The sequence below is a fragment of the Delphinapterus leucas genome, chromosome 10 (genome assembly GCF_059928025.1).
Source record: "Delphinapterus leucas isolate spDelLeu-1000000601 "Yukka" chromosome 10, BTC_Dleu_Yukka2, whole genome shotgun sequence".
NCBI lineage: Eukaryota > Metazoa > Chordata > Mammalia > Artiodactyla > Monodontidae > Delphinapterus > Delphinapterus leucas.
The window spans coordinates 30591052-30614232 of NC_143138.1; the positions used below are offsets into that span (position 1 = coordinate 30591052).

General features: G+C 48.5%; 1 protein-coding gene across 4 annotated transcripts in view; it reads right to left on the reverse strand.

Annotated features, from left to right (window-relative positions):
- The window catches only part of RUNX2 (RUNX family transcription factor 2), a 312766-nt gene that overhangs the window by 10098 nt on the left and 279487 nt on the right, over positions 1-23181 (reverse strand). The gene's annotated exons all lie outside the window — the stretch shown is intronic.

Sequence of the window (23181 nt, forward strand, 5' to 3'; positions counted from 1 at the left end):
TTTTTGAAGAGATGTTTATACAACCTGTATATTCCTTGGCATGAATATGTTTGTAGCATGCAGAAAGGGAGAGACAGAATGCAAAAGCGATTCCCACACCATAACCGACTTTGGCTCACGAAGAAAAATGCAAAATAGATTATGTTCCCTAGCAATGCCTCCACGGTTGAAAGATTTCCAAATCCACCCATTTAATCCTTCCTCCTGGAAGGGCACTCACCTTTGAACTTTATTTTTTAAAACTATCATTTAAAAAAATAACAATCACACAGCCCAGACCAGGCCCTACTGCAGCCCAGGCTCCCCGCCCCTATCCCATACCCCAACAAGAGAGCTAACCAAAGGGGCCATCTTGCTTGCAAAAAAAACAAACAAAAAAAAAACCCCCGCGGGCTGCTTGATGAATTTGATGGAAAGAGCCAGGCTGTAAAAGACGGCATTTTGGCTTTAACAAGGCCAGGAGCCCGGAGCGAGCGCCGCCAGCTGGGTAGTCTGAACCAACCCAAGAATATTAGAACCTGGGGTCACCCGGAGCTGGGACGCCACCAGGAATGCGGGCAGGAGAGACGGTCTGGCGGTGGTGGGGGGGCGGGCGGCGCTGGGGATCACTGGGGCCCCGCGCTGCCAGCTCCTTGACGCAAGTCAACAGGCGGACGGAGAGGCCAGGACAGCTGTGCGGGAGCAGCGCTGTGCCCACAGCACAGGGCTCGCCTGGGCCCTCTTCACACGACCAGGCTCCAGGACCCCTGAGGTAAGGCAGGTGGACACACACGCGTGTCCACTCACCAGCTCAGCAGGTATAGCACCTCAAGGAGGAAGCCTCCTTGGCTTGTTCCGATGCCTCCTTGCCACGCTGTTGACCCACAGGAAGTAAGGAAGCAGTGGAGCATCCCACCTGCAGAGGAGGGAGGGGCGATGGTCCCATTTCCCAAAGCCATAAGCAGCGAGGTTCTCAACAAGGGTGTTCCCTGAGTCAATGGCAGAGCAGAGGAAAGGGACCCTTCGCTGTCCTCTGGACCTAAGTGGCAATGTCCAGCTCTGGACACGCTTGGTAAACATCTATTAAGTGGATTACCCTGCGTTTCTCAGCATTCCATGCAGCCCTGGGAGCAGAGCCTCGCTCTTAACATCTGACGCCTCTGGTGTCTGTCACCTATTTCCACAGTGCCCCCACCCCACCCCCTGCACATAGAAGCAAATGACCCCAAGAAATGGCCCTGTGAGCTCTCTCACTGCCCCATCCGGACACTTTTAATACTTGATCCTTTCTCCTGAGAATTCCCTGGAGATTAGATCACCCAGCCGTGTCACTGTGTCTCTCCTTAGGAAAGCTTTTCTAATTTAGGTCCAAGCTTTCCCTTTCCTTCATTCCATGCCATCCCTCCTAATGATAACCCCTTGTGCCAGGCTCAATTACACACAAAGCTCAAATGAGCAGCCCCAACTCTAAACTTGGCCCCGTCCATTAGAAGGGGAGGTCTTGGGCATCTTACTCTACCCAGAAAGAAAGATGCTGTTCCCCAAGGGGAAACAAAGCCAAGGATGGGGGGCGTGGAATCTCCTGCAAAAATAAAAGTCAAGAATGAAGAAACAGGGAATTCCCTGGTGGTGCAGTGGTTAAGAATCCGCCTGCCAATGCAGGGGACATGGGTTCGAGCCCTGGTCCGGGAAGATCCCACAAAATGCGAAGCAACTAAGCCTGTGTGCCACAACTATGGAGCCTGCGTTCTAGAGCCCGTGAGCCACAACTACTGAGCCCGCGTGCCGCAACTACTGAAGCCCACGTGCCTAGAGCCCGTGCTCCGCAACAAGAGAAGCCACCACAATGAGAAACCTGCACATCGCAATGAAGAGTAACCCCCGCTCACCGGAACTAGAGAAAGCCCATGCGCAGCAACGAAAACCCAATGCAGCCATAAATAAATAAATAAATAAATAAATACATTTCTTTTTTAAAAAAAAGAAGAAACAGACCAGCTCTGGCTCCCCCAGGGCACTGGGGCTGAAGGCTGATGCTGCACCTTCAGCCAGGCCTGTTAGGACCCTGCCCTGCCCCAGGCATGCAAGAGCAACAGAAGTGCTTTGATTTTTCCCTTTCTAAAAACGTCCTCCAGCCTGACCCTACCTACGCTTTCACTACAGGGTCAGCAGAGCGTGAAATGAGAGCATTCTCTCGGAATTTCCTGACTTCTGTGAATTTTTCTCAAGATCTGGCCATGAGTCAATGTGAGGCACTGTGACACATGGTGTGCCTTGCAGTGGCTCCCCTCCCTTTTAGAACACCGTGAAAAGCATCTCCCAGCTGAGTAACTGAGGACGAAAATCCATAAGGCCACCCCACCTTCCCCCCAACTCTCCTTCCATATTGTCTCCAAATGAGAGGAGATATGGAACCATATTTTATCAGGATATTGGAAAGATCTGTATTGATGCAGTTGACTTCCTTTGCAGAATTAAGCTCTCTTGTATGATGTCTGTTCGTCTTTACGTTTCGGGTATTTAGAGAATGGGGCAGGGGGCGGATGAGAACAGCCGTGGAGGAGAGAGGAGGAGATTGCTCAGATTTACAAAGTCCTGGCAAGATCGTAGAACATCCCCTGAAAGGTCCAGGTGAATCGGACTAGGTAGGCAGGTAGATTTATCGGCTCAACTTTATTGACTGCCAGGACTGGATATCACTTGCCAGTGGAGACCAGCTACAACCAGTATCTGCTAGTGATGGTTTATAATTCCCCCCCAGAGTTTGGGGGGGAAGTGCTCAGATCAGTGACATCTTTCAAAAGATGCTGGATTAAAATGAAGGGAATACTACACAGCCATTAAAAAGAATGAAATTTTGCCATCTGCAGCAACATGGATGGAGCTGGACCGTATTATGCTGAGTGAAATAAGTCTGACAGAGAAAGACAAAATCTCTGTGATATCACTTCTATGTGGAATCTAAACAATAATACAAATGAGTGTATGTGCAAAATAGAAACAGACTCACAGATATAGTGAACAAACTAGTGGTTATCAAAAGGGAAAGAAAAGGAAGGACAAATTAGGAGTAGGGGAATAAGGGATAACAAACTACTATGGATAAGGCAGATAAACAACAAGGATATATTGTATATCACAGGAAATTACAGCTGTTATCTTGTAATAACTTTTTTTTTTTTTGCGGTACGCGGGTCTCTCACTGTTGTGGCCTCTCCCGTTGCAGAGGCTCCGGACGCGCAGGCTCAGCGGACATGGCTCACGGGCCCAGCCACTCCGCGGCACGTGGGGTCTTCCCAGACCGGGGCACGAACCCGCGTCCCCTGCATTGGCAGGCGGACTCCCAACCACTGCGCCACCAGGGAAGCCCCTGTAATAACTTTTAATGGAGTATAATCTATGAAAATATTGAATGACTATGCTGTACACCTGAAACTAATGTAATATTGTAAATCAACTACACTTCAATTAATTAATATGAATGGAGTGTTAAAACGAGATTGCTAAATGTTTGTGGAGCCTGGCCTCACTCGGGGTTCTTGGGAATGTGTGTGGAAGCATTTTGCAAACTGTCATATGCTACGCAAACAGCAAGGAATCACCATCCTTAGGGTGTATTAAGACCCCACCTTGGGACCAAAGAAGATTAAGCCTTTTATAAATAGAGCAGAGAATTTCTAACTGTCCTAGTAGGGCCAAGTGCCTCTCTTTCAAATGCAGAAAATGAAGGGCAGACCCTAGGGGAGTTACCCAGATACTGAGGAAAATGAGGCACCTTGTACCCCCTCTGCCTACGTAGCCCCTTTCCCTCCTTAGACCCCCAGGAAGAGCAACCTCGGTTGTAGAAAGTCGAACTTGGGAAGGAAAATCCCAGTTTGAAGCAAAAGCTCTCAGAGCTCCTACACCTCCTGCTATTCTGAGGTAAATGGAAGATAAATATTTTCTGGGGCTCTTTCAACCAAGGTGAAGAAGGTAACTTTCCTCTCCCCGCCCCCCGTTTCTTCTCCTTCCCCCAAACCCCCTCCCTTCTCTTCCTGTCTTCTCACCACCATCCAAAGAGACAACTCTTCGGTTTTCTTCTCGTTCTGGAAAAAACTGTTTTTCTGAATTGCTGTCTTTTCACTGACTAGTGAAGGCAAAACCAGAGAATTAAATGAGGCCATTGGGTAAGAAGGAATCAAATCTTAGTGAACTATGATTTCTAAATTAAAAAAAAAATTTATTATATATTGTAGATTTTTTATAGATTTATTTTAAATTATTTTTATTATAACTATATATATGTCTATATTTATAATTTATTTTTAAAACTAATAGAACCTTTCCTTTTCCTAGCCGACCATCTACCATCTTTTTTGTAGTTTGCTGGCTGAGATGCGGCCCTGGGGTGGGCACTGGGGGAGCCGGGATTTCTCTGAGCCCGAGGCCAGCCTCTCTTACTGGCAGGCCCTGGAAACCTTTTCCTTCCAGCTCCACCCCATCATGCTGTGGTTATCCCTCTATACAAAATGAGCAAAACAACACTCTTCCCTCCCACAGGCAGGAGATGAGGTGGAATCCTTGCAAATCTGTCAAGTGTTTTAAGGTCCTTGGATTAAAGAATTTACTTGAGAGAAGAAAATACGATTCCAGAGTGGAATTCCACTCGGTGGTCATGTGTTCTGTCCCTCCCGCCACCCAATCTGCCCCCACCCCCGTGTCTTACTTGACTTGGAACAAGGACCGTGAGCTATGAGGGGTTCAGAGTGCCTTTAAGTCACCTCTTGGCCTCTGCTCCTCTTTACCTTTTAATAAATTCTAGTTCTACTCCTGCTTTTCTTCTTCTTCACGCAGCCAAAACCTTCTCTTTCCTAATGTGGGTTATCAGACGAGGAGCCAGCTGGTTGGAGACGGGCCCCCTCCCATCTTGCTCTTTCCTCTTTGTCTCTCATTCCTGCCTCTCCTTTGCCTGTGCTTCCCTTTGCAACCCCTGTTTTTTGTTTTTTTGTGTTTTTTTTTTGCCATACAGGGGCCTCTCACTGTTGTGGCCTCTCCCGCTGCGGAGCACAGGCTCCAGACGCGCAGGCTCAGCGGCCATGGCTCACGGGCCCAGCCGCTCCGCGGCACGTGGGATCTTCCCGGACCGGGGCACGAACCCACGTCCCCTGCATCGGCAGGCGGACTCTCGACCACTGCGCCACCAGGGAAGCCCCCGCACCCCCTGTTTTTCACATGCCAGACGTTTCGATAAATTGAAACAAATGTGACTCTGAATTCTTGGCTGTAAAATTTGCTTCGTCCTCCTGGACCGGCACTCTCTGAAATGGAGCCCGGTGCCTCCTGGGGAGTGTGGGCCACTGGGCGGTGATGGAGCAGGGCCCGGCTGTCCCCAAGGAGGCTCTTCCCTAATCAGGGCTTCCCGACGTCAGCATCCCACGTGGAATGTGGGAAAACACCCAGGCAGCTGTTAGGGCGGCCGTGAGACAGCGGCCAAGAATGCCCCCGGCCCTGGCCGCAGCTGTGTCCTCAACAGGTGCTGGCGGGCCGCCGGGCATGCCTGCATGTGTCACCCCCTCTTCTGGACACACAGAAACATCCCGGATCAGGGCCACCGACACGGCCTCTCTCCATTCACCCCGCCAGTCCTGAGGCCACAGAGATTCGGGCACAAGACAGTCCCAGGTGACAAAAAGCAGCCAGGGTCACGTTTCCTCTGCCCCACCCTCGCCCTCAGCGTGAGGCTCACTGGACAAATGAGAGCAGCTCCTCCCATGAGAGGCACCTTCCCGGCCTCACTGCAGGGAAGGGGGTGTTTCCAGAGAAGGGCAAGGCTGACCCTTCACTGGCTGGCTCTGATCACAGCTCCAGAGAGGCTGCCACACCACACTTCCTAAGCTTGGGGACAGGACAGAACCAGGCACCTTCCTCCTGCCCCTGGGTCCCCTCTGTCACCCCTCCTGCCTTTCTCTCCTTCACCTGTCCCAGCTTCTCACTTCCCAGAGCCCACCCTCCTCTCAGGGAGAGTTAGTTACCCTGGTGGGGCACACGTGTGTGTGTGTGTGTGTGTGTGTGTACATATCTGTGCGTGCACACGTGTGTGTGTGCGTGTCTGTGCGCGTGTGTGTGTGTTGCCTCCTCAACAAGACAAGAGTAGGGACTGTGCCATCCACAGCCATACAGCAGCCCCCCAACAGTGGCTTTTTTGGGGTTTTAAAATTATTTTTTGTTGTTATTGGAGTATGGTTGATTTACAATGTTGTGTTAGTTTCAGGTGTACAGCAAAGTGAATCAGTTACACGTACACATGTATCTACTCTTTTCTAGATTCTTTCGCCATATAGGCCATTGCACCAACAGTTTCACTCATCCCTATGGAAATAAAAACCAAATCAGAAAAACATCACGTGTTAAATCCCGTGTGTATCTGTATATGAAATCTCCTCTCCCAATCCCGTGTGCTTTGGGAAAAATAGTATTTACTTGTGTCTTCCTTATCTATATTTTACTCTCTCTCTCTTTTTTTTTTTTTTTTTTTTTGCGGTACGCGGGCCTCTCACTGTTGTGGCCTCTCCCATTGCGGAGCACAGGCTCCAGATGCGTAGGCCCAGCGGCCATGGCTCACGGGCCCAGCCCCTCTGCGGCATGTGGGATCCTCCCTGACCGGGGCACGAACCCGTGTCCCCTGCATCGGCAGGCGGACCCTCAACCACTGCGCCACCAGGGAAGCTCTGCTCTCTTTTATTGTGTTTTACTTTACATTTCCCAAGGCCTGTTAAATGGAGTGCCATGAAAATTCAGTTCCATGATGTAGAAATGCTGGAACATTTGGAGCTGAACAAAGTTAAACAGGACTTTTCGGCATCTTAACACAATAAAGGGCATGGCGATCATCCACAAGAAATGTAGAATTCAGGGTTTTCCAAATCTGCTTAACCTCAAAACCCCGTCTTTGGAGGAATATTTCAAGGAACCGGCATCGCTTTGGTCGATGCTTCAGTAGACATCAGCTCCTCTCGTGAATGTTGTACGGCACCCAGCAAGGATCGTGCACGGGCCAATGCTCATGAAAGACCAACGCCTCTGCCTTCCTTCAAGCCAGAAGAACAGAAATGCCTCATCTCCCAGAACTTTTGACAATTACAGGAGGAAGAAGCCCTTTGGCGAATGAGGGATTTGCTCCGGCCTTTGTGTTTCAGCCTGGGATCATGAGGGCATAGCCAAAGCTCTTCTTTCCACCAGAGGCCCTCATAAAAAGCCAGAGCCCTCAGTTGTTCATCACCAGCAGTACCAGCATCAGGGCAACAGAAGCACTGCAAAGCCTAGAAAAGTCCAGATCTGGCAGTGAGCCGTGATGACTCTTTTAAATACAACTCTTACCCTCCTGCTGGCCGCCTTTTGGACTTGGTCTAACTTCTTTTGAGGCCCCTGGTTAATCAACTCTCACCTCCTGGCGCCCCAGAGGCTCTCTTTGGTGGCCCATGTGACAAGGTTCTGGGACTTGTGTCCTTCTTCAGGATGCTTCGAACAGCCCTACAGCCTGGACATGGATCCATGAGCCAATTTTGTTTTCTTCAAATCCGGGGGAAGAGAGGAGCGGTCTGCTAGCTTCCTGGGAATGTTGGTGATGTCGGAGGGTTGGGGTAGGGATGGGGGAACTGTCGGGGCCAATCCAAGGGACGGGATCAGGACATTTGGAGAAGCCAGGCCAGTTCCCACAGGGCACCGACTTGGAAGCTTTGTAAACAGAGCTCACTTGGCAAAGGATCTGTGTGGCCACTGCCATCCACGGCAGCATCGCTGCTGGCAGAGTGTTTACTCCCATCACTTCCTCCTCATTTCCCCCTGACACTGTCCCTACAAAGAAGGATGGGAATTGGGTGAGAATCAGGCAGACGGTATCCTCTGGACAACCATCAGGGTTTCTAAGAATCACACAAGCTGCTGCTGGCCAGCTCATGTCTCTTCCTCTTCCCCTCCATGGGCATGAGTACCCAGTGAGGCAGCGAAGAAGCACAGCTCAGGAGCTGCCCGGGCTCTGTGAGACAGTGTGGTCGCTTTGTAGCTTGGAGCCTCAGTGTGTCCATCTGGACACGAGCACAGTGGTTCCCTCCTGGCTTGTCTCACAGGGGCCTCTGAGATGCACGATGGGGAGAGGGGGCTGAGAGAACTAAAGACCAGCCTCCCCTCCATTTCCCCGAAGCTTTCCATTCCTGCACCTCAGCCTCTGTCCCCCATGAAGATCAAATAGAGACTCCCTCTCAGCCAACTCATGAGGCCGCAGGAGACCAAAGGTCCCACCTCGTTAGATTCCAATCACAGAATTACATGGTGAAAGTCCCCTGAGCTGCCTTACCTGGGACTACAAATCATATCATAGAAAAGACAGCCCCCGCCCCCTTACCACTTACCCGCTCTAACTATGCCTGTCTCGTCTTCTCTGCCAAGCTCTTTCCTGGGAAGCTATCAGGACTGTGGCTGAGCACGTGTGACTTTGACCCTGACAAGACTGAACCCAAGGCGACCCTACCTCCATCTTCCTAACTGGTCCATATGGAGTGAGACGACAGGACCCCAGGGAAGACAGAACAGAATGGGTTCATTTCTGCTCCTTCCCCACTCCCCCAAGCCAGCCTCCCGATCAGTGCTTCCAGTTACAGACGCTCTGAAGCTGGTTCCCAGAATATAAGTCAAATGGAAGACGCCCAAGTAGAGAAGGTGCCTTTCCCCAGACAGAGGAGCCCTCCAGGGCACCCACAAAGAGCTCAGGATAAGCCCTTCCCGTTTCTGTGCTGCATCTCCTTTATCCTCCTGATGGTAACTCACAAAGCCTTCATCAGCCCCGTCTCAGACTGCAGCATCTGTAGGAGTCCCAGCCCTTCACACACCCTCTCCGTCTGCAGGGACCTGACTGTGGTCATTGTTCTCGGCCTCGAACTTCCCTTCCCTGAAGTCCCAGCAAAACCGCCCGAGCTCAGAGCCTTGGGGTGACACAGGGAAGACACCAAGCTGTAATGTGGGAGGGTGAGGACCCAATAACCAAGACATGAGAGAAGTGGCGGGGGGGTGGGGGGGGACACAGGAAAGGGAAGGAAAGGAGAAAAGACAGGAAGGGGTAGGAGAGAAGGGAAGGGAAGGGAGAAAATAGGAAGGGAAGGGAAAAGATAGGAAAGGAAAGGAAAGGAAAAAAAAAAAGAAAAAGAGAAAGGGAGGAACACTTCACCACAAAACCTTTAAAAATGAACTCTCTTCCCCAACAGAGGGATGTAACGGGGAGGAAGGCCACGAAAGAGAGCACAGACAAGTAAATATAAATACAGTTATTTTAGGGCTTGGTGGGGAATGGATGCTGGTGGTCTCCAGCTTCTTCCCGGTGGGTCGGCGCTCATCCCAGGGAGGAAACCTGGGCCATGCCAGCCCTGGCCTTGCGGCCCGACCGGGTGGCCGGCGTGGAACCGCAGGGCGGCCGCAGGGGCGGAGGCTCAGCCGCACCTCAGAAAAGCCGGGGTGTAGGTGTGAACAGCACTGTGATATCTGGCCGAGGAAGGGCTAGTTCTCAAAGCCCCCATTCATGGACCCTACGCGCAGGAGCGGCAAACAGGAAAAAAAAAATGGTTTCCCAGTCGGCCTCGCAAGGTGGGTTCCTGTTTATTAATCAAAGACCACATCAAGAATGCAGGGTTACAAATGTTCCTTCTCAGGAGCACAGAAGCTGGTGGCTGGATGTAAAAAAACTAAAAATCCCAACCGGTGGACAAAAAGCTGCCGCTAGGGGGGCGGGGCCACCGTGTTAGTTTCCGAAGGAAAATTCTACAAAAGGATGGGGGGGCCAGCAGCAGGCGTCCGTTGCTGAGGGCAATGTGCTCTCCATGGGGCTGGAAACAGGCCTCCTGTTGCCGGAAGCTCTTGGGTGGTGGGGTTAGCGGCTGCCCCGCACCCCCTTTCTTCCTGCTAGCCCCCTGTTCTTCCTTCTGAGCTGGTAGCAGTGAGAAACGCCCAAGGGGATTTTTTTTTTAAGATAATTAGCAATTAGTTCCCTGTGGAAATCGGGGAAAATCGAAAGGAGGCCCTTGGAGGAGGTTCAGAGAAATTCATTCACCAGGCAAGGCTGGGCCAGACCAAGAGGGTCCCCCCCCCGCCCCCGAGGGTCCCCATTCCACCCATCGGAGACCAGGCTGCGCTTCCCACCTACAGCAGGGACCGTGGAAAAGGAATTAAAGAAGCAAACTGCAGATAAGATGGAGGCTCCTGCTCCCCTTTGAAGCTTAATTAAAGCAAACTGATCAGCCTTACACTGGGCATGCTGCAGACTTCCCAAATGGCAGCGATAATCGCTAACAGGGAGCAATGTTATTTCAGAATCGGGGATGCACAGGAAGCTGGTTCAGGCTTCCAGTGCGGGTAGAGAAAAATCTGAACTGTGATAATTAAATACAAATCGCGCCTGGGGGCACACAAACAAACAAAAATCCTTGCTCTCTCCAGATAAGGGGAAAAGGGAGCAGCAGAAGAAATGGATTCAGGGCCATCTACATTTAATTTCATTCTCTGGCAGATCTAAACTGATTTCTGGGTGAGGGGGATCAAACAGACCTGTCAGCAGATCACAAAGCTGTCTCGAATACGTGCAGGGTGTACCCCATCCAGCACCCAGACCACCGGTACCTTTTATGATTTCTTGACGATACAAATATTTGGCAGTGCTGAAATCGCCCCAATCAAATCAACCTGGGGCTTCACCTGCAGTTCTGAGGTGCTCTCCAAGAGTTTGCTGGAGCCCAGCCCCAAATAACCACGGCTCACCTTATTCTAATATGGCAGGAAACTATGTCCTCCTTCCCATGTCTGCTCACCACCCTCTGCAGGGGAAGGGAAGGTCTCCACTTGGTGTGTGGGGTTGTTGCTTTTGCTGTTGACTTGGCCCCTCTTGTTTTCCACACACAGGGCAGCCTAGTGGCCTGAGTCAGAAGACCAAGACTCAGACCTTCCGCTCTAGCCCTACAGCTGCAGGCCCTCCACCCTCCTGCCTGCAGAAGGAGGCCAAGGCCAAGTTCAGGCTGGGAAGCCATAGGGGAGAGCAGGCGTTTCTGAGACAGGGCCAAAGTCAAGGTTCAGAAGGGTTCACCTGAAGGGGGGCCGCGTAGGATGAGCAGGGGAGGGAAACGAAGCAGGAGCAGCTGCAGCTGTGATGCCTCAAGGTGCCCAGGGAACACCAGGCAGGTAGGTGCCATCATCCATGAGGCTGCTGTTTGCCTCTTCCACAGAATAAGATTTCACCTGTGTTAAGACACTGACACGTCTGCCTCATCGTTCTCTTTGAAATTAGAAGTTCTTGGAGCATACAATGTGGGTTTCACTCAGTGCCATTTTGGCCTTCCTTAGAGAAGGTGGTATAATTTTCCCTCTTCACAGGTGAGAAAACAGGTACAGAGAGGTACAGACTCAGGAGGAATCCAGGCAGGCTTCCTGGCCTATAAGGAGGGGCCCTGAAGATCTTTCAAGAAACCTGGAGAAATCTGTACTTGCTTGCTAAGCACCTGTCTCCAAAAGCCTCAATGTCAAGGGTTCCCCGTGAACCTAACCCATGAACTTGATGTATAACTTCCTCCATGCGCCCATAAACTTCAATGCCTCACCAGCATGTGGAGGATGAGGTCCTGGACAGCAGCTGAAGGACCATGCATTCCATCCTTACCCCGCTGAGCCAGGCCTACGAACAGAGCAATTTCTATCAGACCCCAGCCCTAAGTGCCCCTGGATCCCAGAGAGTGGAAACATGAAATTCAGCCCTGTTCCTCATCACACAGAGACACCCCCCACCCCCCCCCACCCCCACCCCCACCCCCACCCCCGCCAAAAAGTCTCAGACAAGCCCCATGGCAAAGCCAACAAAATTCAGTGTTTCTCCCCAGGCCACACCATGCTACAAAGTGACTACCAACCCCCTTCTTTTAGCGATTGCCGTGCTTCCTTCCTCCTGCTGGGAGATTGGTGAGATAGTAAGTTACTAAACGGGCAGCACCTTGTGTTGTGTGCCCGCAGTCCGGAGTAGACCTCGATTCCCTGGTCTCTCCCTGCCATCATTCAGTCTGAGCCCAGAGCCTATAATAAGCCCCTCCCCAGGCCTTCCTCCTGCGAAGCCCGTGGCTCTTTGGGGCATGTTCCCCTCGCTGCAGCCAGTTAGTGAACCTGGCTTTATGTGGTGACTTGCATTCTTGGTGGTTCTTATCTGTTGGAAAGAGCAATGCTGGGGGAAGTAACTGAGGCTAAGCCTTGGGTCTGACCACAGCCTCTGCAAACCCAGCTTCTCCAGGGATGATACTGATACTCTGCTGAGATATCACCTCGTTATCAACGCCTAGCCTTCCAGAGGGAGGTCACAGGCCCCAACCGTGGGGTCAATGGCTCTGTATCTCCTTCCTATTTCTCCTGGAGGCCACTTCTCCAGTAAGCCACTTCTCCAGTTTGGGTCCAGGGTTCTGAGAGGGGGAAAGAGCAGAGGTATACCCTCTGAGCTCTGAAATGTACATGTTGACTTTGTCTTATTGTTGCTATTTTTTTTAATTGAAGTATAGTTGATTTACAATGTTGTGTTAATTTCTGCTGTACAGCAAAGTGACTCAGTTATACATATACATTCTTTTTCAGATCCTTTTCCATTATGGCTTATCACAGGATATTGAATATATTTCCCTGTGCTGTACAGTAGGACCTTGTTATTTATCTTATTGTTGCTATTTTTAATTTTTACATTGAAAATAGTCTTTTTTTTCTGATTCAAAAATAATAAACAGTGCAAAAAATTCAAACTCTAGAAAAACATAAGAAACTAAATCTAACCTGAAATCCACTAGTTTGTTAATCACCACTAACGTTTTGGTAATCCATCTCTTTATATCTCTGTCCGTGAACATCCGTACGCTTTCTATATAAGCGGGAGGTCATATGTACTGGTGTTCTTATATGGTGCACACCTTTTTCTCTTTTATGGTCTTTTTTCTTATCTCCCACCTCCCCGTCTTCAACGCTTCCCCTGCAGGGCACCAATGCTGCCTAATATGCCCTCTTCCCACCCTGATCTTCATGCTGCTTTCTCCACACAGCAGTGGAGCATGACAAAAGCCCTGCTCCCGGGAGAGTTCTAGATTTTGACAATGAACCCTGCACAAAGAGACAAAGACAGAGATCCACACTTGCAATTAAGGAATCTCTGATGAGAAGTCAGAAGACCTCTAACCCGTACATGCTGAACGTGGTGCTATCATTTTAAAGACTGTTGCTAGGCCATAACTGAGTTCTGCTCAAAATATACCGACTGGAAGGACAAACAGAGCAGCCCCAGATGTCCTCCTCTTCCTCCCAAAACAAAGTTGGGTAGGGTGTGGTGGGAGAGGGCATCCTATGTGGATTTCAGCACACCCTGTAGCCCCTTTAGATGGTACTTCCAGTCCGTTCTGTGTGTATGGCAGGGATCTGGTCAGGATGGTACCAAACCAGGGTGTCACTAGCCTCCTTGGTGGCTCCACTGCCCACGCAGGTCTCCTCACAATTGCAAAGAACTCCTCAACCCTACCAAACAGAATTCCCCTCTGCTCCCACAGATCAGCTTCTTGCTTTCTCTCATTTCTAATTATTTAACGTCGTTCACCGTCTTGTGTAACATCCTCAAGACATCAGCCATGCTCAATGGCCACTTCCTAATGCGCTGCTTTCCACAGCATGTGGTAGAGATGGATGTCATTTTCATCAACTCTATGTTCTGAAAATGCAGATGCACACTAAAGATGAATTTGATGGTGGCTATTTGTTTAAGAATCAATTTATTGCATAAGACAGGGATATCCTAATTGGGGCTACAAAAATACATGATTTGCACCCAACATTTCAGGAGCATATTTGTTGCATTAAAGAGAGATGGGGGCGGGGGCGGGAGCGCATCTGGGTCCCTGTCTGTATGTGTGTGTTTCTGCATCCATAAGCTTGGGCCTCTGGTCTCTGGCCTTTTAAATCAGGACCAGGTTGCCTGCCACATACCTCTCTTCTGCCTGTCACTCACCAGAAGCGGCCCCCTGCAGGCTGAAACTCTGCTGTGCAAACAGGTGCGGCAGAGTTCATCCAAAAGAGTTGACCAAACCCCCCCCCCCAAAAAAAACCCCAAAATAAAAGCTTTCCACTCAGAGCAGGCAAGCTTTACTTTTTTCAAGTAAGTGTTACTTAACAGAAGGCCTTGTAAAGCTCATAAACCCCTGGAACATCTGGTAAACGGTGTCAATTTTACACATTCTCCAGCACAGGGTACATGACTCCTGTTTCCACTGGCGTAATTCAAGGATACTGGTGCGTCTCCGGGCATCCTGCCCGTCCTGATTTTCATGGGATGGTCCCAAGCCAACAGGTCATCTCTCCTTCCACCAGCCCAGCAACAGACAACAGAAAACCTCAGAACCTAGATCCAAGAGGCAAGGGACATGGTGGGGGAGTGGAGTCAGCCAAGGACATCACTCCTGCTGTGACAGGCGCACACTGGGAGACAGGGGAGGGGGCACAGACTAGGGTGCTGCATGTGAGGGGCAGCATGACGTCTCTGGGTGGCTTTAAAATACCATGAGAATCTGCGGTTTTAATATTTAGTCATTTATCCCAGTTGTTAAACATACCACCTTTGGCCTGAGTTGGATGCCAGGGATTGAGGGTTACTCAAAAACATTTAAAATCAATATTTCCAAAGTTGTCTGGAAATGAGGTCACAGTCCCATCAGCAGATATTATTTGCTATACGTGTTTTTATATTCTGGCAATTGAGAACCCCAAAGGCTCCACTGTGAGATTCTGACTTTGCTATCAGAAGAAGGCTTCTTGCTTCCCTGATGGACTGTCTTCCCGCTGTGTGACTTTCAACCCTAGCGATGGCCGTAAGAAAATGTCACAGAGACCATCTAAATTTTGAGTCCCCAAGCACACATCTCAGAAAGCAAGACCTCACCCTTTTGCAAACCCTCACACTCTTGCATGTCCCTTCGGGATGTATTTAGCTCTCAGGATTGTCCCAAAACCCAGGGATCAGGCAGTGCATGCACCCAGGAATGAGCCGAGGGCACCTGGCTGTAGGAGGACTGACTGTGTGTTCTTCGGCAAGTCCCCCACTTAAGCCTCAATGTCCTCATCTGAGAAATTGCTCTGTGTTTCTCACAGGCTTGATGGGAGACTCAGACAACTTAATACACATGAATGTGGTCTGTAAGACATTCCACAAGGGTTACTTACAGTCATACCTGCGTAATTGCTGACCATTTTGTCTTTTCTGTAGTCTTCCCTAAAAAACCCAGTTCTGGCTAATGAATTAACAGAAAGTCTGCTGAAAGATTTCTGGGAAAGAATTGTTGCTGCTGATGAAATACTGAGGTTAGAGAAGAGAGCTCTCTGGTATACCCTCTTCCCTGTGCTTCCTGACTTTGAAAGCAGAGCTGCAGCAGCCATTCTGTCATCATGAGACCACAAGCCCAAGAGTCAAAAGTCCATATGTTGAAGAGGGGAGGGAGGAGGCATAGAAAGGGCTTGGATCCTTGAAGACATCACCAAACCAATGCCAACAAATGCCTGCTTTTGGACTTCTTGTTATGTGAAAAGAAATAAACTCTACTTGTATAAGTCACTGTCAGTTTTCTGTTCCTTGCAGCTGAACACATCAGTCCCTCTGTTAGCCACTTTCATATGACCTTGTATTTTCCTCTGTAGAACTTATCACAGTTATAATCACTTAATATATTATTCAATCCTTAGTATAATTTTCTGCTCAATGTCTCTATTCCCATCTACACTTTAAGTTCTGTGAAAGCAGGAACCACCTCTGTCTGGTTCACTGCTGAATCCTCAGATCCTCGCTCACTGTCCAACATATAGTAGTTGCTCAGTAAATATTGGTTGGTTAAGTGAATAGCTCTGGTTCTAAACGGACACTGGTCACTTCGTTTCTTACTCCCAGTAGTGTTTAGGTTCTGGGGACGTGGAGAGGCCACTCCACCATTTTACTTCCAACGCTAACTTGACTCAGATTTTTATGCCAGTCAGGCCACCCCCCTTGTGGAAGATAACACCCAACACCGAGCCCTTAGAGGACCCTCAGTAAATACTTGTTGAACAGAATTTGCAGCCTCCCAGAGTGGTTTTCAATAAACAGATGCATTCTGCCTTCTAAAGTCTATTTGAATCCTTTCTTCAGACATCTGAGCCTCAACTCCAGCTTTGAGAGCAGGAAAACACAGGAAAATAAGTAATACCCACCCATACGGTTTCTGAATTTTGCTTCAAGAAGAAGGAAGAACATTTCCTCAGTGAAAAATCTTCCTTTTCTTGCAGCTCCCTGGGCTGTGTTACCACTTCTAGACTCAGCTGGAACTAGCAACCCAAAAGCAGCCCCAGAAAAGAGAAGGAAAAAGAATTAAATCACACCACCCACAAGGGATCAGGAGTTTACAATCTAGTTTCCCCGTGGTTGGCTGCGAACACCGTCTGGAGGGTGGTCTCTCCCTCCATCGCTGGTCCCCGCGTCCTCCCTGTGCGCCAGGGGTATATATTACCTTTCCCTCTGTTAAATGCCAACACACAAACTCCTGGAAATGGTCCATCAGCAATTCCAAGACAGGATCCCCCACATAAGGCAGGAGGATCCTGAGTTCCAGCTTCCTGTCTCCATTCATAACGTACCTTCCAAATGGAGAGAGAGACTGAGTCCTGAGGGGCCATAAAGCATGACAGTCAAGAACCAGGATTCCAGACCTGGGAATCCTGCCACTTCCTGGTTATATAATCCTGGCGTTTTATCCGATCTCCGTAAAACTCACTCTGCGTTGCTCAAATTGGGGAGTAAATGAGACAACCCACGTCAAAGCGCAAGCTTGCCGGAGTAAGCCTCGGAAAAGCGCCAGGTATGTTTATCCAGCCTCAACCAGACCCACACTTACCTACTAAACCACGCTTCGGGAGCCGTTAAATGGCTTTCAAGCTTTTTCTTCCTGATTGGCCAGTTCCCCCAGCCCTCTCTGGTCCTGCCTGTGTTGCCTCTGAGTGCACCCGCCTCTCCTAGCCTCACCCTCTAAACGGGCTACTCCAGCTTGAGAGATGCCTTTTAGAGCCTTCGTGGAGCCTGGAAATGGCTATCTCGGTGAATACCTTAGTCACCCTGAACTTTGCTCTCCAGTTCTCTGCCAGGCAAGTTAACTCCCCTCAGCTGGTTTGCATCCTCTGAACATCAGGGGTAATAATTGCCCCCTTGCAGGATTGGTATAAGGTAGAAAAATGAAATAATATTTGCAAAGTGCCAAGCACATACTGGGCACTTAAATTGTACTTAATATTGCTAGTATTAATAAGAATATCATCATGATCAACATTATTATTCAAGCTAATAATTCAATAATATTATTCAATAATAATATTGATATCATTGATATAATATTGATATCATTCAAACAATATTGATATTCAATGATAGTATTAATATTCAATAATATTATATGTTTATTATTATTATTCATATCATTAACATTATTAATATTGTTATTCAGGATTCAAGTTAGCATACGCCTGAGTTAACCGAAACAAACAAACAGACACACAAACAAACCAGAAGAAAGGGCAAAAAATGTTTTTCTTTTCTTAAAGCCGAGATGCAAATTGGCAGTCGGCTGGGGTCTGGAAAGGGAGCCGGCCAGCCACCCAGCACGCTGCTGCTTCCTGGGAATATACTGCTTTAAAGCTGAAGCCCCACTGGGCAGGGTCCAGAGATGCCTGGCCCATAATGGCACCACCACACAAACAAAGAAGGATGTGTGCTTGCAGATACCTGTACAGATTTGGATGAAATAAAGTCCCCAGATGGACCCCACCAAGCTTATATTTTAGAAGGATTTCTTTCTCCCTCTATCCCTCCACGTGTGTGTCTGCCTCTCTCTGGCAATATTCTGGACTCCTGAAAATAGAGGTTTATTATGGAAATGCTGACAGACCCTTAAATAGAGCACTGTATTTGCAACACTGTAATTATGCCTCCATTGAAAAGCTCCAAAGAAAACATGATTTCCTTGAGCAAATAAATCACGCATGGCTCTAAAGGCCCAGATTTAAATCATTTGAGCCATAAAGAACAGTCGTGTTCCATATATAAAGGGAATATAAATAATAATGACTGAAAAAAGAAAAGAAAAAAAAACCTAGGCCTATACCAGGGAAACGTAGACAAACTTTTACGGTCTTCATAAAATTGGACCCACGTCTCTCTACCATCCGACTGCATAAGTAGGCACCAGATTAGCCTTAGGACAGTGTTGATTTGATTGGCCTAGAAATTGCCCCTGAATAAATAAGAGATCCATATCTTCTCCCATGCACACCCGGCACAGGACTCCCGTTTCTCTCTCTTTGTCTCCCTCCCATCTCTCCCCGTCTCTTATCCTGACCACACCCTACCTCACCACCCCCGTCCCAGTCCCACCACTAACATTTGCTCTGAGACATTCCTCAGCGATATGATCTAAGGTTAGGCCCTGCAATTAACCGCCTCAAGGCGATGCAGTAGCTCAGATGTGTCCAGTGACTACAGACAGGCTCTCACTCCCCATGGAAAATGACTTGTGCATTTCTCTGTGCTCTCAACACACATCTCATTGAAGACATGAGGCCACCGATCCTTGAGACCAGCACCTTGACAAGCAGCGTGTGTTTGACATGCAACCTGTGTCTGCAGCCTGGGTAAAATTCGCTCCAGATTTCACAGTCACCATACCAAGCACTGAAAAAGGGGCCCTTCTGTGACTCTGCAGCAGCTCTCAGCAGTAATCAGAGAAGCCCAACACGGTACTGGAGGACAGGCTTTTTTTTTCCTTTCCAGCCAGATTGTGGTTTGCTTATTTTCAAACAGTTATTGATACTTCCAAATGGCAGTCACTAAATGACAGGTTTCATTTAGATGATTATCAAAAATGAAACTCGTAATGTTTGAGGCTATAATTCCTTTTCTTAATAGCAAAAGAAAACCTGCGTTATAACTATATAGACCTCATGTGCTTATCCATACTTATTTATACCTACAAAAACCAAAAGTGTTCTATGGCTTAGTTTTTTTCAACAACATAACTATATCCAGATATTTTTCAGATGTAATTTTCATATTTGGGGGTGAATTCACTCCTACGAGGCCTTTCAGATTACAAATGAGAGATTCAATTATGTTCCTTCTGATTTTCTTATCAAGTTTGTTTTATTATATTCTGATCCTTTGAAAATTGGGTAACAGAGAGTAGCCTAAAGCTACATACAACCCCTATAAACTCAGGGCGCCTGTGACCCCGGCTTGGTACAGGGCTATATTAAAAGCAATTCAATAGAAAACAAATACACTTGAAAGCAATTTAAATCACTTTTGCTTCTTTTTAGAAAAACTAAATTGGGGATGGTGGGGGGAGACATGTGTTTAATATAATAAAACAACTTTAAAACCCTTGTATGGACTAAATTGTGTTCCCCCTAAAAATCATATGTTGAAGCCCTAACCCCCAATGTGACTGTATTTGGGGATGGGGCCTTTAAAGAGGTAATTAAGGTTAAATGAGGTAATAAGGGTGGGCTCTAATCCGATATGACTGGTGTCCTCATAAGAAGAGGAGGAGACACCAGGGATGCATGCACGCAAAAAAAAAGGCCATGTGAGGACACAGCAAGGAGACAGCCACGTGCAAGCCAAGGAGAGAGGCTTCAAGAGAAACCAACCCTGCCAACACCTTGATCTTGGATGTCCAGCCTCCAGAATCATGAGAAAGTAAATTTTGGTTGCTTAAGCCACCCAGTCCGTGGCATTTTGTTATGGCAACCGTGGCAAACAAATACAAGGCTCTTTAGATGTCTTTCATGCTTATTCTCTCTCATACCTGTCATTGCTTCCCCACACAAAAAAATCCACTTACTCCCTCTCTCTCTATGGCCCTCAAACTCTCCCCAATGCCCATTTCACACCTGCTTTCACTTCTCCCTTCCTGCTCCCCTCTGGGGCTCAGCTCTCTATTATCAACTAGGTCACCCTGGCTGTCTTAGGCTTAACCCATCTTATCCCGTCCAATATCAAAGATCCCAGAAAATTTAAAGCCTTCCTCCGAGAGATGGATGGGGAGAGAGGCTCTGAATATTATCACAATCCGCTGTCCTTGTTACAGACTTTAAGATGATAACGTAGGAGCAACTAGGACAAGAAAGAAAGGGATGAAGGTCGAAAGGACAGGAGTGCAAACAGAGCAGCAGCACTGCTTACGCGGCGTCAAACGTTCAGTAGAAAAGACCAATTATTTCTCACCATTAAAAAAAAAGAATCCAAATGTTTGACTAATGTGTTTGCCATCCTGACAAACTAGACTGAAAGTTTTGACATCCTAGCCACCTGGTATGAAGGTAGCCTGCTTGAAAAGGGTGTGTTCAAGTCTTATCACCAGGCTGGCTCTCTCCAGGTGGAGGCAGAAATGAAGCCAGCCTCATCTGGCCACCCCTAACAGAAGAAAAACGAGGGAGAAAGAAGGGAGCCGTAAATACTCAATGGAATAAGGACCATTTAAAAAGCACCAACAGAAAGTTTGATTTTTGGTTTGGGATGGACTTGTTTACAATTGACAACCGAAATATTTAGAAATGTCGTGGGGAGAAAAGGTCACCACCAGCTCTGACAAATTCTACTGTTAGCGGAGTGCCTGTAAATCTGGATTCAGGCATCTGGGTGCAATTATGACAGCATTTCCAACACACCCTTCACCTTTAAAGCCTTTTCGCCAGCATTAACTAATGAATCCTCCCAACACCCTGGGAGGGGAGGTGTGATTATTTCTGTCCTGGAGAGAGAGGTAAGGTGGCCCAAAGAGGGCTCCACCTTCCCCAGGCCTGAGAGAGAGGTGACGCCTCTGTTGTAGGAGCCACCCAGAGAGGAGGCCACCAGCTTACAGCTGCTGGTCCCCAAGGACAGACACAGTTCCTCTCTCTAGGGGTAAGGAAAGCTCATTTCTGCACCCAAATGGGGACCTCTCCTCCAACCATTAGTTTTCAGAGTCTTCTTGCAACACACGCTGGCTTTGTCTACTGTCAACTCAGCTAAACTGTAACTGGGATTCCCAGAATTCCCTTCCCTCTAAGGCTCCAGATTAGGGTTGGCCACCAAAGAACTTGGAGTGGGATTTCGGGGGTGGAAGGCAAGCAGCCTCCATCACACGGGGAAGGTGGTGTAGAGCACCAAGCACCTTGGTGGCCTGCACCCGTTGCCACTGGTCCACAAGCCCACTTTGTGGGAGGAGAGCCTACAAGATCGCCTCCTTCAGCTTCTCTGAGTCCTGGGCCGGGCATGCATGCAGTTCCATGGAGAGACGGGCACCTGCTTCTGCAGGGCATCCACATGGTTGAAGTTAGAGGTGACGAGTGATGCACACAGGTTCCAGGATGTCTTCACGGGCTTCTTGAAGGTGCGTTCCAGTTTGCCCTTGGCCCTCCCCCACTTCAAATCCAAGCTTTTCTTCCCAACTGTCGACACTGACCTGCAGTGACTTCAGGCCACGCTCAGACAGAGGCAACAGCCTTCCACAGATTTCTTCACCAGCTGCAGATGGGTAAGCTATAATCCTTACAGAAAATCTCTTATTGACCATATCACTCATAGTGATTTGGCTTCCTTGATCAAACCCTAACTGACACAGAGCATTTGACTAATTATGTGATCATAGAACCTCCAAACAAAGTGGGGCCCCCCAGGGATCTCAACCCCAGGAAGCCTACAAGGCACGTACAATGAGGTACACAGGCTGGATGGCTCCGTTTGTCTCTTGCAGGTAGTCTGCTTGGCCTCCTCCCCTGGGAACCAGGATCAGAAGACCTGTGAATCGGAATTCTAACCCAAAAGCACATTCCCACTCCTCTCTGCTCCCTCATACTCTCTCCCATCACAGTGACCCCAGCCTGTACTCTTACAGGTCAAGGGTCTATTTAAAGAGGTGCTGCCTAAAAGATACTCCACCCATGTACGTTTCCAGTGTCAAGGGTGAAGCTAATTTGGGGTGCAGTGGACTCACTAAGCAATTTACATATTTTCCAAGAAAGGCCAAATCGGGAAGAAAGAGAGAAAAGGTTCAGTACAATCCTCCCAAGGGGCCACCACTTATCTAAGATGAGTGCAGCCGTATTGCCTCAAATCCACACCATAAGGAGAACTGGGGCGTCTATGGATGAATGCTGGTCACTTGCCTATTTGCCCTCAGATCCAGTCCCCACCATTTCCTTGCTCTCTGTATTCAAAGGGGGAGACCCCAGGAATCTCCCAAGGCTACCTTGCCCACTGCTACCTGCTTGGTTTGGCCAAAGGGAAGCACAGGCAAGAGATTGGAGGGTGGACTGGAAAGAGAAGCCAGGTGTTCACTTTCACCCCATCCTGTACTTCAGGCCGAGTCTTCCCCATTCAGCACAACTGTTGAACTTCCCATGGAACCAGATTCCAAGAGATAGCCCAGGCTCTGGAGCTCAGGTAATGCCTCTACTCCTCCAGCCCTAGAAAGGAAGAGTAAGCTGTACTTGCTAATATTGGGGCTGCCTTACCTTCCAAGCTTGCTCTTGCAATTCTTCTAAAAATCTTTGTAACTAATTTCCCATATTAAATTTCTTCTATGATATTACTCTGCATGAGTTTTGTTTTTTCTTGAGAGACCCAGGCTGATACATTTGCTTTCAACCCTGAGGAATAGAATTTGCCAACGCTGACTTCCTTCCAAGATTTCTAAGCTCCCTGGACTAGTATCATTTTGTAAAATTATTGTAGATAACAACACACAGAGTGCTGCAGAAGAGGAAAACTGAATGATAACTCTGCACCCAGCCTTTCTGGGTGGGGGTGTGCAGAGTTGACTCAAGTCTCCCATCTAACCCAACGAGAGCAGACATGTACTAGAGGAGTTTCTCAAGGGATGGCCATGGGTTTCTACTCATGGTAAGTAATGGGTTTCCACGCTGTCCTACCTGAAGCTCACAGCTTTCATGTAATCACCAGCATATGACCTGCTAGGCCCTGGAGAGTTGTGATGGACAACAATGCGACTGACCTCAAGAAACGTCCAGTCAAGTAGTCAAGCGTGATCATGTGTGTGCTCATTCTAGAATCAGCCCTTACCATTAAAACAGAGGGAAGTCAACTGGCCCCACTGGAAGGAGTCTGTA